Source organism: Strix aluco, chromosome 4, assembly GCF_031877795.1.
Source record: "Strix aluco isolate bStrAlu1 chromosome 4, bStrAlu1.hap1, whole genome shotgun sequence".
Classification (NCBI taxonomy): domain Eukaryota; kingdom Metazoa; phylum Chordata; class Aves; order Strigiformes; family Strigidae; genus Strix; species Strix aluco.
The window spans coordinates 7,625,340-7,639,110 of record NC_133934.1 but is presented as its reverse complement, the minus strand read 5'-3'; positions in this window follow the sequence as shown (position 1 = coordinate 7,639,110).

Sequence of the window (13,771 nt, the reverse complement as noted above, 5' to 3'; positions counted from 1 at the left end):
CGAGTAAAGAATGAAAACTGAATGGAACCTTTGTTTAAATGGCAAATATAATGTGAATTCATAATGGTGAATATATTTCACCTGAAGCAGGCACTGGATAAAATGCAGGCTTTGAGACTGAGACTGAAACCTGACAATGTTCCCTTCCTGTGATGGTCCTGAGCACCGGGGTGAAGAATCACTCTTATATTTTGATCTGCTGTTCCAATGTATCTTGATTAGTTTGTTTTTTCTTGTGCAATAGAGCATTTTCAACCAGAAAAATGGAGAATATAACTGGTTCATAACTTCCTTGTGCTGAAGATGTCCTCCAGAGAAGTTGGAGGATGTGGTTTGAAATGTCCTCAGACAGAGGAGAGAATTTGAGCCTGTCTCTTCTGTATCCTGGTTGTGGAGGCTAATCAGATTTGTACTGGGGGTTACAGTGTGAGGTGGAGGGAGGAGTAATGGTGAGGTAATTTGCTCCAGTTGGACATAAAAAGAAAGAAATAATTCTTCTTGTCTTTTTGAAAGAAAGGTGGTAGATACCTATGTTCAGGAAATGTCCCCTAACTCAGGGGGTACTTTTCTGCAGGTTTAAAAAAGAGGCAAAATTTAGGACATGTTCTGAGGTATTTCTTTTTGCTCAGTTCTCGATGGTTCCCTCCCCAGAGACTTCACTGTTTTGAATCTCATTCTGAGATGTCTAATACTTCCCTGGCATCATTTTGAGAGTCTGGTCACCTAATACAGGGTTGTGAATATGGCTTGGCCAAAAAAATTAGATTTATGATGCTTCATTATTGCAGCTCATAAATAATTTTGTGGCTCTAGCTCAAATAGACTACTTTTTTCCTTTATACCTGGTGATTCTCTGAGCTGGATGTTATTTAAGAGAAGCAGCATGGGCAGGATACCCCCTAAGAAATAGATTCAAAGTAGCATTTGAGAGGAATGAAGATGTCCAAGAGTATTTTATATCTTGTAAATAAGATATGTGTTTGCTCAGATTACTTCCAAGGTATCCAGAAGGCTGGCATGTCTTCTTGTTGCTTTCTGCAGATCTGAATCTTCATCAAATGTTTGGGGCTTGTGCTGAAGATGCTACATTTTTTGTTACCCATTTCCTCTACCTAGGTATGAATAGGGTATGACAATCACTGCATGTTCAGAATAACAATAGCTGAAGTATACCTATAACTCTATTCCCCCTTTATAAAATTAATGATCTTGCTGTAAATCAAGAGAGACTGGCCTTACAGAAGCCACGCAGCTATCATTATGAGTGTGTATATACCCCAAAACTATTCATAATCATTTCCATTCCCTGACTGGATGGCAGCCATTTGGTTAGTTGTCATTCAAATGCAGGAAGACCATGTAGTTTATGAAAGCTGTATCTGAGACAGCAAAACTGCCAAAACTTTCCAAGTACGTAATTGACTATCCAATTATATTAACAAATGATGATGGCTAGAGCTTGAGATGGTGGAAAATGAAATGTAGACCCAACTTACTACTAGAAATACTTTCTAAAATGACACTCCACTACTTTATGTTAGCTTTTCCCCTCCCTGTCCCTTTTCACCCCTCTTACTTCTCCGGAAGTCTTATCGGTCTCAGGTTTTGTGCCATTGAATGGCTGTACTGTTGAGCCTCATCTCCATAGATAAACATCTCTACCACCACAGAGAGTATTTCTTTTCATTTCTTCTCTGTCTGAAGCAATTTTTGTCTGTGGGTTTATTCCCCACCTATGGAATACGACCTAATGTCCATCACACTTGAAATAAATAAAGCCTGTTTCAACATTATCTGCAAATTCTGGCTTGGCAAAAACAAAATCAGCATGCTGCAAAAATAGCAAGCTGTTCACCCTACTAGCAAGAAAATGGCAATATTGTCAGCTTTTATTATGATACTGTGACTAGTATGATTCTCATTGTCCATGCTCTGAAAGGAAGGAGATAGATAAACTTTTGTTAAAAGAGATTTATTTATAGTCTTCCTGTTTTCACAAAAAGTTTGAAAATTTGACCTCAATATGCCCTAAAGGCTTTAACCCAGGAAATGAAATATCCTCAGGTATATATTTTTAGATTTCATGGTTTTAAGCTTCACCGTAGGACTTTTGGGGTTTTACTCACGGTGCTTGAGTGCTTGAGGTTAGCAGCACTACAATGACTAAGAAAATCATGGGGTTTTATAATCAGCAAAATATAAGATTACATTCAAGCTACAAGTCTGAGTGCAAAGGATAGAGAACAGATGTATTTCACGTACTGTTTTTTCCTTCTCACAAACCATATCTTAAAATAGTTCACAGAATTAAAAACACAGAAGAAGTCTCACCCCAACCCTATTTAACTGATAGCCTGGGGAAATAGAAATTAAGAAGATGAGACATGTGATTTCATCTAAGGTTAGAAATGTGATCAGGGATCAATAAGACATAAAAATAAAGAGAATATGGATGCAATAAAGTTATATGAAACAACATCTAAGAAGATGCTCACATTCACAGTGACTAGACTCTATAAACAGAGAAAGACCACAGCACAGAGGTCAGAGAAGGTGACAGCTACATCTGTGAGGAAGGCTGCAGGCAATCAAGGCAGCTGGTTTAAAAAAATGGAAAATAAAAAAAAAATGTGATTGGCAATTTTTTCTAGATCATGGGATGCCTGCTTGTGACTGGGGGTGATGTGTTCAGACAGTGTTGCTTGTTAGGTAAGCTGAGTTTAATAACCATTTTGCTCTTGTGGGTGAACACATGAATTGAAATTGCTACACCATGGAGATCCTGTTACCATTAACTGATGTGCAGCACCATCAGCAGATTTGTATTCTGTAGAATGTATCTGTCTTGAAGTTGACAAGTTATACACCCTCTTTACATCAAGTGAGATGTAAGAGGCAAAAATCACAAGCTCTAGTCTTCCTGAGGCAGGGAAAGATTGTCTCCTTGCCTGCAGGGAACTGTGCACTGGTGTAGGAGCTGTGTCCCCAGGTAAAAGAACCATGGGAGGAGGTCAGCAGCTGCACAACATCAGAGATGATGAGAAAGGGGTTGATCAGATCTTCTTAGAGATCCTGCAGAGACAATAGCCTGAACGCCCAGCAACATCAAAGGAGGGACAGGCAGAGTCTGTGTTACATCAGGTTGGGAAATGGAAACCTCCATGATGGCAAAAGTTAGAAGCTGATGACTTCTGGCATCAGGAGGATAGCTTATGCTCCACTTGCAGATCTGCAACTACAAAATATGTTCAGTGCCCTGGCTTCAGGTGAGGTAATAGGAGCTCTCTCCAACAGAGCAACCAACTCTGATGAGCCTGAATAATGCAGGAGCACCAGGAGAAAGCAGCAAGTGATAGCAGGAGGCAACTCCCTGCTTTAGGGGATGGAGGCCCCATCTGATGACCAGACCTGCTTTCTAGGGAGGTTTGCTGGTTGCTGGGAGTTCAAATCTGGGACATTGTAGAGAGGCTGCCTAAGCTTGAATGGCTCTTGGATTATTATCTCCTGCTGCTCTTCTACATAGGCACCAATGATACTGCCAGGGGAGATCCTGACTGTTTCAAGCATGACTCCATCACTAACCATCTGGAAAGCAGATTTGCAGAAAGGGAGGGACCTTGGTAAGAGCTGCATTAGGAAGCAGGTTGAAAAAGGTGATCCTTCCTCTCTGCTCAACACTGGTGAGATGCATCCGGAGTCCAGTACTGTGCTCCCCAGTAACGAGAGACATGGACATACTGGAGTAAGCTCAGCAAAAGTGAACAAAAATTGTTAGGGATTGGAGCATCAGACACTCAAGGAGAGGCTGCGTGAGCTGGATTTGTTCATCTTGGAGAAGAGAAGGCTCACTGGGGGATCTTATCAATGTGTATAAATACCTGATTGGATGATGTAAAGAAGGTGGAGCCAGACTCTTTTCAGTGCAGTGAAAGGAAAAGAGGTGATGGGCACAAATGGAAATACAAGAAATTCCATTTAAATGTAAGATATATTTATTTTTTAAATTGTGAGAGTAGTTGAACACTGGAAAAAGTTGCCCAGAGAGGCTGTGGAATCTCCATCTCGGAGAAATTCAAGACCAAACTGGCCCCAAGCAATCTGCTTTAGCTGATCCTGCTTTGAGCAGGGAGATTGGACTAGATGATCTCCAGAGGTCCCTTCCCACCTCAGGTATTCTATGAGTCCCAGCCCTTGAAAATGACATTGATGATGGCAGCCAAAGATTTGTTCCTTTCTTAGTGTTCACGGCAGGAAAATTTAGCACAGTTTATAGTTAGCTAATGGAAGATCTTCAGGACCTACATGTACAAATAAGTTTTCTGGAGCAGATTCTTCAGGTTTTTAATTGGAGAAGGTGATAAAACCCTTCCTTAATATCCCATCTGGTCGTTGTGGCTCAAAGAAACTGATGGGAAAATTAGATATTGATGGAGGGGAAGGGGAGGGGAAAAAGGCTTCTGAGCCTCATGGGGTGGTGGAGAGTAAGGATTCTGCTTTTTCTTAATGTTTTCTCTAAATCAAAATTCAGGCCAGATGCGTGCAATGCAGACAGGAGCATAGCTTCAGAATGATCCATGTTACTGTGTCAGTAGTGTGGAGAGGCCCTGGCTACCACTGCAAAGTATCTGCTTTCTTCCAGTACTGTGAAATCCACAGGATTTCAAGAAAGCCTTGAAAACCCTCCAATTAGTTGTGATATTTTTCCAACACAACCATTTTAACAGGACAAACTGATTAGAGGAATAGTTAATAATCCTGGTTCACAGTACTATGGTATTAGCTATGTCCCGCCACAAGTTTATTTTTATTTTGTACACAATGGGCCACAGTTTGGCTGAAAATATTTTAAACTGGCGTTTGTCTTGGATGAGCTGATGTATATGAACAACAGAGTGGTTTTCTGAGGAAAACATATTTTGTCAATTTTCAGCTGACAATATTGTCTCATTCCTTTGCAGAGTACTGTCTCATGAAATCTGAAATGCTACTGCCTACCGATACTGACAGATGCCATAAGAAAGAATCTGTGGATGGACAAGTCATATGGACACGGCAGCTATAGGGAAAAAATTGTGAAGGTCCTAGTGATATATTTTATTCCGTTAATGAAGTTGAGCTGAGAAAAAAAATGCTCCATTGAGTAGCCTCATACCATATATAAAACATGTTTCAAAATACTGATACTAGAAACAGACCTATACTTGATGAACTCCAGATGATTCCACTGATGTTAATACAGAGAAAAAACCCCAGCATCTTCCCTCCTCCATCCCCTTCCCCTGCCAGAGGTAATCCAGAGATTTTTGCACTGTTAAAGTCATTATGACATATTTTGGAACTAGTAAAAATGAAAATGATTCATCTCCTCTTTCCTATGATGCTTAAAAATTTATTTTGCAGTAGCTCTAAGTACAAGACAGCTAGAAAACCCTCAGCAATTTATATAAATAAATATTGTAGGAAAAATCTTTGAAGTGGGAGATCATGAGTGAACACATCTGCTTAACAGAACTGAAAGCACAAGGGTTTGAGACCTCTCCTTTCTGTTCTACCAAACAAAAATAAAAAGAAAGATGTGCTTTGTTTTAATGTTTTACTTATAAACTTTTTGCATTGTTTTGTACTTTAACACTTACATAACAAAAAGAATGTGTAGATAAACAAATACCTCATTTTTTTTAGCAGAACTATTCTGGTTCTTATTTATTGACAGCATAAACGTAACCTTTGATAGTAAGACTCCCATTTACTGTTGGCTAAATAAAGCCCTTAGGAGAGAATGCTAAAAAAAAGATCTTTGTTTTTTTAATTTCAGTCATGGGAAAAAAATTTGAAGGTACTATAGATTAAAAGTTCATATAATATCCAAGAATCTGACCTTACTTGACAGAGTTGTCTCTTGATCAAAAGAATGAAGCACATGAATTAAGAAGTCTTTTCCATCTTGAAATACTAGGATTCTGTGATTCATTCTATTCATAGCACAGCCTGAAACCTTTTTCCATTATTATCCAGTCAGTAATGCTGAAAAAAAATCCTTAAGCCTAATGATCTTGTTCAAATATTTTTTGAGCGGAGGAAGGGATGAAATAGAAAAAATCAAAGAAAACGCAGACCTCAGTAAAGGTTTTCCCTGTAGGGGAAATGAAAGAACCATTTAATAACAACTTTTCAACCTTTTTCATACAAATGTATCTTTTCCTCAGACAACATATAAATGCTAGATTGTTAGAGGGTCTCCTATGCTACTGCCTGCCAGGAATACTGTGACTGTTACTCACAGGAAGGTGTCTCTTTCAAACTGGTGATGAGCATGACCAGGCCTAGAAGCTTCTGTGCAGAGAAGTGGGTGAAATTCCTTTATCTCCTCAATATTGTATAGAATACAGAACTGTACAAGAGTGCTGTGGTAACTTGGCTTTAAGGAGTGCCATACTTAAAGAAATGAAAAGCCTAATACATGCCAGATCAGTAAGAGCCAGCTTTACCAACAGACAAAAATTTTAAACATTTAAACATTGCTTTTAAACATTTAAAAATTGCTTACTAAAATTAGAACAGAATTGAACATGAAACTACAAACAGATTTTAAGTAATCTTAACCCACTAATGATAATGGCATGACCTAGATATTCCAGCATCTCAGCTAGTTTGCAAAATTGTCTGCCTTTTTAAATTGATGTTAAATTTGACATGTCCTGGAGACTGCTGGTGCTACATTTTCCTTACCAGAATCATTGATGGTAACTGCTTTAGGCACTTCTGTAGTCCAAAATGGAATGATTGCAAAATGGAACAATTCAAGCAATTGCTCTTTTTTCAATTCTTGTACTTGAGTGTTGGACCTTGCCTTTTCCTCCTCTTCCTTAAGTCTTTCACAGGAAATATTTCTATTATATATCCTGATTAGATTATCTGTTTAGCTTTAAACTGCCTTTGTTGTGATCACAGCCTCTTTAAAACACTGTGGTATAACGTTACAAAATATATATCATGAGAAATATGAAAGGTACACATTTTTAAAGATTTGTCACATGCATTTTGGACTATATATGTTTAAACAAAATTGACCTAAATATGAATCTGCCAAGACTACACAAGGTGCCTCTTTCTGAGATTCTGCTAGATTTAAGAAACTCTGTCATACTGTTAAATCCCTATTATCTTCTAATACCCATCTAAACTTGTAGGCTCCTACCAAACATATTAATAAGAGTTTTTTTCTGGCATTAAATATTAAGCATTAATATCAAGTATGTATAAAGAAAAATGTCATTTTAATGCGTTTCTTCATAGTGTTGTGCACCCTTTGCCTTTATGTTACCTCCCAGTGTGTCATTATATGGACTTTCAAGGTCTCTGTAATTTCTTACTTTTATAGCATCATATTTTAGATAAAAAACTGTAGTCAAGATAATTCTGGTAAGAGCTTTTTTCTTATGCCCACTAATACTGCTATTCTATAAAAAGAGAGGTCAAGCTTAAATAATACAAGATGTTGCCTCTTTGGCATATAAAAAGATGAAAAAGATACATTATTTTATTTTGGTTGGGAAGATGATAAAAGAGGGACTAACACTGCGTTTTGTAGCCCTGTCACAAATACTGTGCAAGATTTGCATATGAGTTTTATTAATGTCAATTAGTATTTAGGTTCTGGAAAAATCTTAGTTATTGCTTCTACTTTTTGAGTGGTTAAATGTAAAACGAACAAGAATAAGACTAACAGCTACACCAGATTTCTGATTATTATTATTACCATCCTCTGGATAATCTCTAGTTCAACTTCAGCCTTCTTGATCTGTGGCAGCCAAAACTGAAAACAGTGAAGTATTACTCTAGCTTCTTAAGACTAGGATACAGAGGAATAAACTACTGATATATCCATGGAGAACCAATGTTGCATGAAACATTTATCATGTATGTAACTTTGATGGAGAAATCAATGGGATTTAGTGTGCTTCTACTGGGCATAATACTTGTTTCCTCTACAGTTAACTCAACTATTCCTGAATTTTTGCAGTCTCCAACTTTCTTCTATTTTGCATTTGAAATGACAGTGTAATATGCTGAAAAAGAGGTAGTGGTAAATTGGAAAAAACTTACTGAACTTGTTTTGGAAATACAGAACTGTCATTCAGAAAGTTCTAAGTCCAAGAAAGATACCTTCTCCTATTTTATTTAAAAGAACAATGCTTAAGAAACTTACGCTGAGTATTGTTCAGCACTTGTCCATTTTACTGTTCCAATAATCATTTCTTTATGTAATGTGGAAGAACAGCAGTCAGGGAAATGAGAATCCCATTTTACAGTAACCACTGTCCTGGTGGTACAATGTCTACTTCAACAAGATCCTGATTCAAGTCCCTAACTGAAATTAGGTAAGATTTGATTAAATATCCCACAGGTGAACTGACTCATTAGACAAGTCTCCTGCCTATTATGAATTTCATTCTGGACCTCAGAAATGGCTTCTAATAAAAAGTTAATTAATTAAACTTATACATTAGCAACAAAATTTCATTTTCAAGAATTCTACACTTTATAGTAAAGAAACCCAAAACAATGACAAAAGTATTCTTGATGAACTGTTTGGATTGAATGGAGCTGTAAAAAGGAATGGTAAGTATTCAGAGGATCAGACAAGTTGTTAACTTCTTCAAACAGTGACGGAGAATCATAGAATCATCGATTTATAGAATGTTTTGTGTTGGAAGGGACCTTCAAAGATAGTCTAGTTCCAACTCCCCTGCCTTGGGCAGGGACATCTTTCACTAGATCAGTTTGCTCAAAGCCCCATCCAACCTGGCCTTGAACATTTCCAATGATGTGGCATTCACATCATCCACCTGTTCCAGTGTCCCACCACCCTCAAAAAATCTTTCTTATAACCAGTGTAAATCTACTGTCTTTCAGTTGCCCCTTGTCATGTCAGTACAGATCCTGGAAAAAACTTTTTCTCTTTCTTTCTTATAAATCCCTTTATATACTGAAAGGCCAGAATAAGGTCTCTCTGAAGTCTTCTCCAGACTAAACCCCAACTCTCTCAGACTTTCTTCACAGGAGAGCTGTTCCAGCCTTTTGAACATTTTCATGGCCTTCCTCTGGACCTGTTCTAACAGATCTGTGACCTTCTTGTACTGGGGACCCCAGAAGTGGAGACAATACTAAGGTCTCATGAGAGCGGCATAGAGGAGGAGAATCACCTCCCTCCTATGACCTTCTTTTTAGGCAGCCCAGGATATGAAAAACTTTGATGTAGAAGGTGATGGTAAACAGGGATTTTATAAGTCTTCAGTGCTTCCACTTACAATAGGAACAGAAAAAACAAATCTCTGGGACCAATATATTATAAGAACCAGAAAAATATTCAAAAGCCTATACAAAAGTGGTCCTGATAGCATTTGTGGTAGCTTACAGTTGGGCTGATAGATTAGATGCAATTAATCTCACTCATCTTTAGCTACCTATGTATGTCAAGCTTATTTTTAGATTTACAATGATTCAAGTATGTTCATGTTACTAGTTAGCAAACAGTGAATGAAGCACTGTGACACTGCTCAATCTAGCAAAAGTATCAGCAAACAGGAAAACATAGTAAATGGAAGCAAAACAGCACTGGAAACAAAGCTAAGAGGTATCATGGAAAGTCTCAGATCACAGGGAATGATGAAGTTCTAGATAAAATCCTACTTCTAGAAGCATGACCGTAATGGGGAAACAGCACTGGTGTCTGTACAAGGACAATGAGGGATAAAGACAGGAGCATGAAGGAAAATACAAAAAGGATAAGTCAGCAACATGTCATCTGCCGCGATTAGAAAAATACCTAAAAGGCTGGGAAAGATATTTACATAGGACTTTAACTTCAGGCATCTATATCTATATAAATCTATACTGCAGTTAAAGGGATTCTCCAAAGTTGCTGTAAAGTCTAGACTCCATGTCCAAATCAGTGACTTTTCAAATTTGACCCCCAGTGTGGATGCAGCACAGGGGAACCTGGAGGCCCAGTTATCTAATATTCTGTTGGTATGGTATCAGGTAATTTGTATCTCTGCAAGGAATAGTCTGAAGTGGTGGTAAGGTCCCTCATCTTTATTGGAAGCGTATCTAAGGTACCATTTTAACAACATGCACTTAATAACAGAATAAAGCCAGACCTTCACACGCACAATGAAGCAGCCAAAAAAAAAGATTTCTCATTGCCGAGAACGCTAACATCCACATGTAACTTTGAATATATTAAAAATACTTGACTAGGAATAGGATTGTACACAAGAAATGTCTTTCCAGACAACATGACATTCAAAGTAATCCCCGATAAAAGGTTCAAGACACTGAATTAATACAAAATAAAAATTAATACCAACATAATTACATGGATAATAAATTCAAAATACAAGGGCTCAAACCATGAGAATCAAGAAGGGAAACAGGTGACCTGCAATACAGGTATATTTTTAATGGTGCACATTATGTGGAAAACAATGCGCAGAAAGGCAGAAAGGAAAATGCCCTATCTTTAGGCAATAAAGCACAATGTGTGGGAAAGAGAATCACTCTATCCTCTAAAGTCATGTTATCTCAAGAAGGAAAAAATAAGTAACAATCACCAAAGCTGTAAAGATTTCTAATAAATTGAAGCATAACTTCAGTGTAACTTTAGAAGGTTAAGAGATGCTGAAGATGAAGTTTTCCAGAAGAATGCCAGTGATTCCATTTTTATGTTTGCAATTATGCTGTTAGACCAATGACTAAATTCAATTGCCACTGGTTTATGGGGCCAGGTGCAATTTAATGCCAAGAACCCAGTAAACAGCAGCAGTAGACTGGGGAAGTGAGGCCAAGTGTTGTTCATCTACAAGAAACTCATTCAGGAGCCAGTGGACAAATACAGACTCTTGGTAAGAAGCCCATGAACCAACAGACAAGGAATCCAAGGAAATGGTACACCTAGAGGCAAGATGAAGCTAGAAATAGTTCCTCACACAGTCTGTAAAACTACAGAACACAGAATGTCTTTAATGGTGTTGTAGCTAATAAAGATGGATGTAGCTGTCTACAAAAAAGGCATCATTTCAACCCTTGACATTTTCAGCACAGCTGTCTAGAACTGGTGAGAAATCCTTCAAGTAAATTGTGAAGCACTCAAAACACAGATATTTTAAAGAAAAAGAAATTATTATCATAACCACAACTCTAAAATGCTACTATCCTGCAGAATGATTAGAGTGAAATTGTAATTTTGAATGGCAAATTAGGAAAAATATTAATCTAAAACTAGCAGGCCAAAGCTGTTGCTAGTAGATACCTAATATGCTCAGAAAAAGCATCTGGAATAGCTGCATAATTTCAGTTAGAATCTTATCTCAGAGTCATTAGAAAATGACTATAAAAAAGCACTACCAAGTATACCTGAGTGGTTAGAAGACATGCTTTTGAAACTTCTGTGCTGTGAGGTTAGAATAAAAGTGGTGGAAATACAGTGTAGGGCAAACTGGCCAGCAGATGGAGAGTGCAATGGAACATGAAATAATGTTATCAATACTCTATAATGTCTCTGCAAGATTGAAAACCACAGCAGAATAGTGGCAGCCAGCCAGAGGGCCTCATAAAAGGACCAAGAAGAGTTTTGGAAATCACTTGGCTTTGTGTAGGAGAAATATAAAAGGTAACTACTGGGATACCACCAAACACTTTGAAGATATAACTAACTGTGTGACTCCCACAAATAACCTCACAGATATGAAACCCTTTGAAGACTATCAGGTTTGAAGGATTGTGATGGCTAAGTATATGCAGTGTCAATACGGTTCACATCATCTACATTCCAGTAACATCTAGTCCCAACAACTTATCAAACACTTGAAAAAAGACACAGAAAAAGCAGTATTTAAAAGGCAATAAAAGAAACTGTAAGGAGCCTGGATATACATCAAGAAGTCTTAGCCTGCAGGAGGCAGCTGGAAGTCAATCTTCATGTGACTGGATTAATAGCTAAAGTTGTAACCCTGTTGTAAATAAAGCATTTAGTTAGGTTTTCAGTCATTAGCCTTTATGTGATATTCATCAGCCCATGGTCCATAAATTAGGTTGCTTTTTTCTTTTTTTTTTTTTTTATTTTCAGTTCCCTTTATAGAAATAAATCTCTATCTTTATCCAAGAGGATGAACAACCGATGGGGACATGGAGGCTTGTTTGGCTTTTTGTTTTTTGTGAGCCGTATTTTCAGAGACTCAGAAATTTTCCAGAACCTGCTCCAGGCTATTCTATTGATATTTCCAATTCCTCAGAGGTTGCGAGAAGGGATTAACTGTTGGACGATATCCACATGAGAGACCATGAACACTAGAAGTTGAAGGCTTTGCAGCATAATAATCTGTGGAAATGTCATCTGAAAAGCTGAGATAATGTCTGAAATTTGCCAATGGGCAAGAATACTGTATCTGGGGATATAAAAAAGATAGGCTTGAGCTTGATTATAAGAATTCAAGAAAGATGGAATTGAATCTGAATAGAGAGACTTGTGGCTCTTTGGATTAAGTCTCACAGGAGATAAGCACTTGCTGACCTTCAGTCCCTCAGTGCTCTTCTGCCCAGACTTTTAGTGCACTTGAATATTTGTTTCTTGACCTTCAGCCCTAGCAAAGCAAAAAGGTTTAGAAATACTTGAATTGGATCTGTTGTTATGATGATCTTTTCATGAATAATTTTTTGGCGATGTTAGTGTAAATCTGGATGTTATTCATGAACAGTTAGTATTGCAAGGTACAGAGGAAAAATCACTGATTCTGTGAGAAGAGCAAATAGCAATGTGCTGTCAAGGGTAGGTTCTTATCTGCAGGACAAATATCTTGATGAGGTGCACAGTCTTGCAAGTCAAGAATTGCAGAAAGCTATTAAGGAAAATATTATGTTAAATTTCTGTTCCATGTAGTCCATTATAGATAACCGTGGTCAGAAGACAATTCACACATGTGATATATTAACTATGCTTTCTTTGGTTTTGGACACTGAGTCCCTAGAAACATATCAGTGCAGCTCTGCGTCCAAACTAAGGCCAAAGAGCTATGTCAGAAATTAGTAGTAGTGTGGCATCAAGATGCACCTAACCATGGAGTCTTGTCAATCTACAGCTTCCTTGAACTACTATGTCTGAAATGGGATGTAGTACACAAACTCAGGACTTTTCAGAGAGTGGAGAGACATAGGTTAGATAATTTTTTATGTCCCTATATGTGTTCTAACATAATGTTTACTATTATTTTACAATTGGATATTATTGACTCCAGTGTGATTTGTAGTCTGTAATAACCCCTACGCTTTATTTCTGAAGAGCTGCTACCTAACCAGTTTTTCTTCCTCTTACATTTGCACAGATGACATAATTTTTTTGACTAAATGGAGTACCTTGTTCATACACTTATCACTTTTTGCAAGCAGAGGATTCCTCTATTGTCAGTGCTGACATTTCTCTCTTCCAACTCTATGTATTAAGACAATTTTTCCCCATCTGAAAAACATATCTTCAGGAGTGTTGGGCACTCAGTCACTCTTACATGGTAATGTGCAGGATTATGTACCTTGCAGCTCAAGATATTCAGAGGTTTTGGATCCTTTTTCTTTCTATATGAATCTAAGCAGGCTGTACTATTTTCCTGTCTTTTGTACTGATGTTTCTGAAAAAGAATCTGAAGCAGAATGAGACCTGAAAAGTTTCCACTCTTTTTTGCTATGGTAAGGATGCATTCAGTTATGTACCAGATGA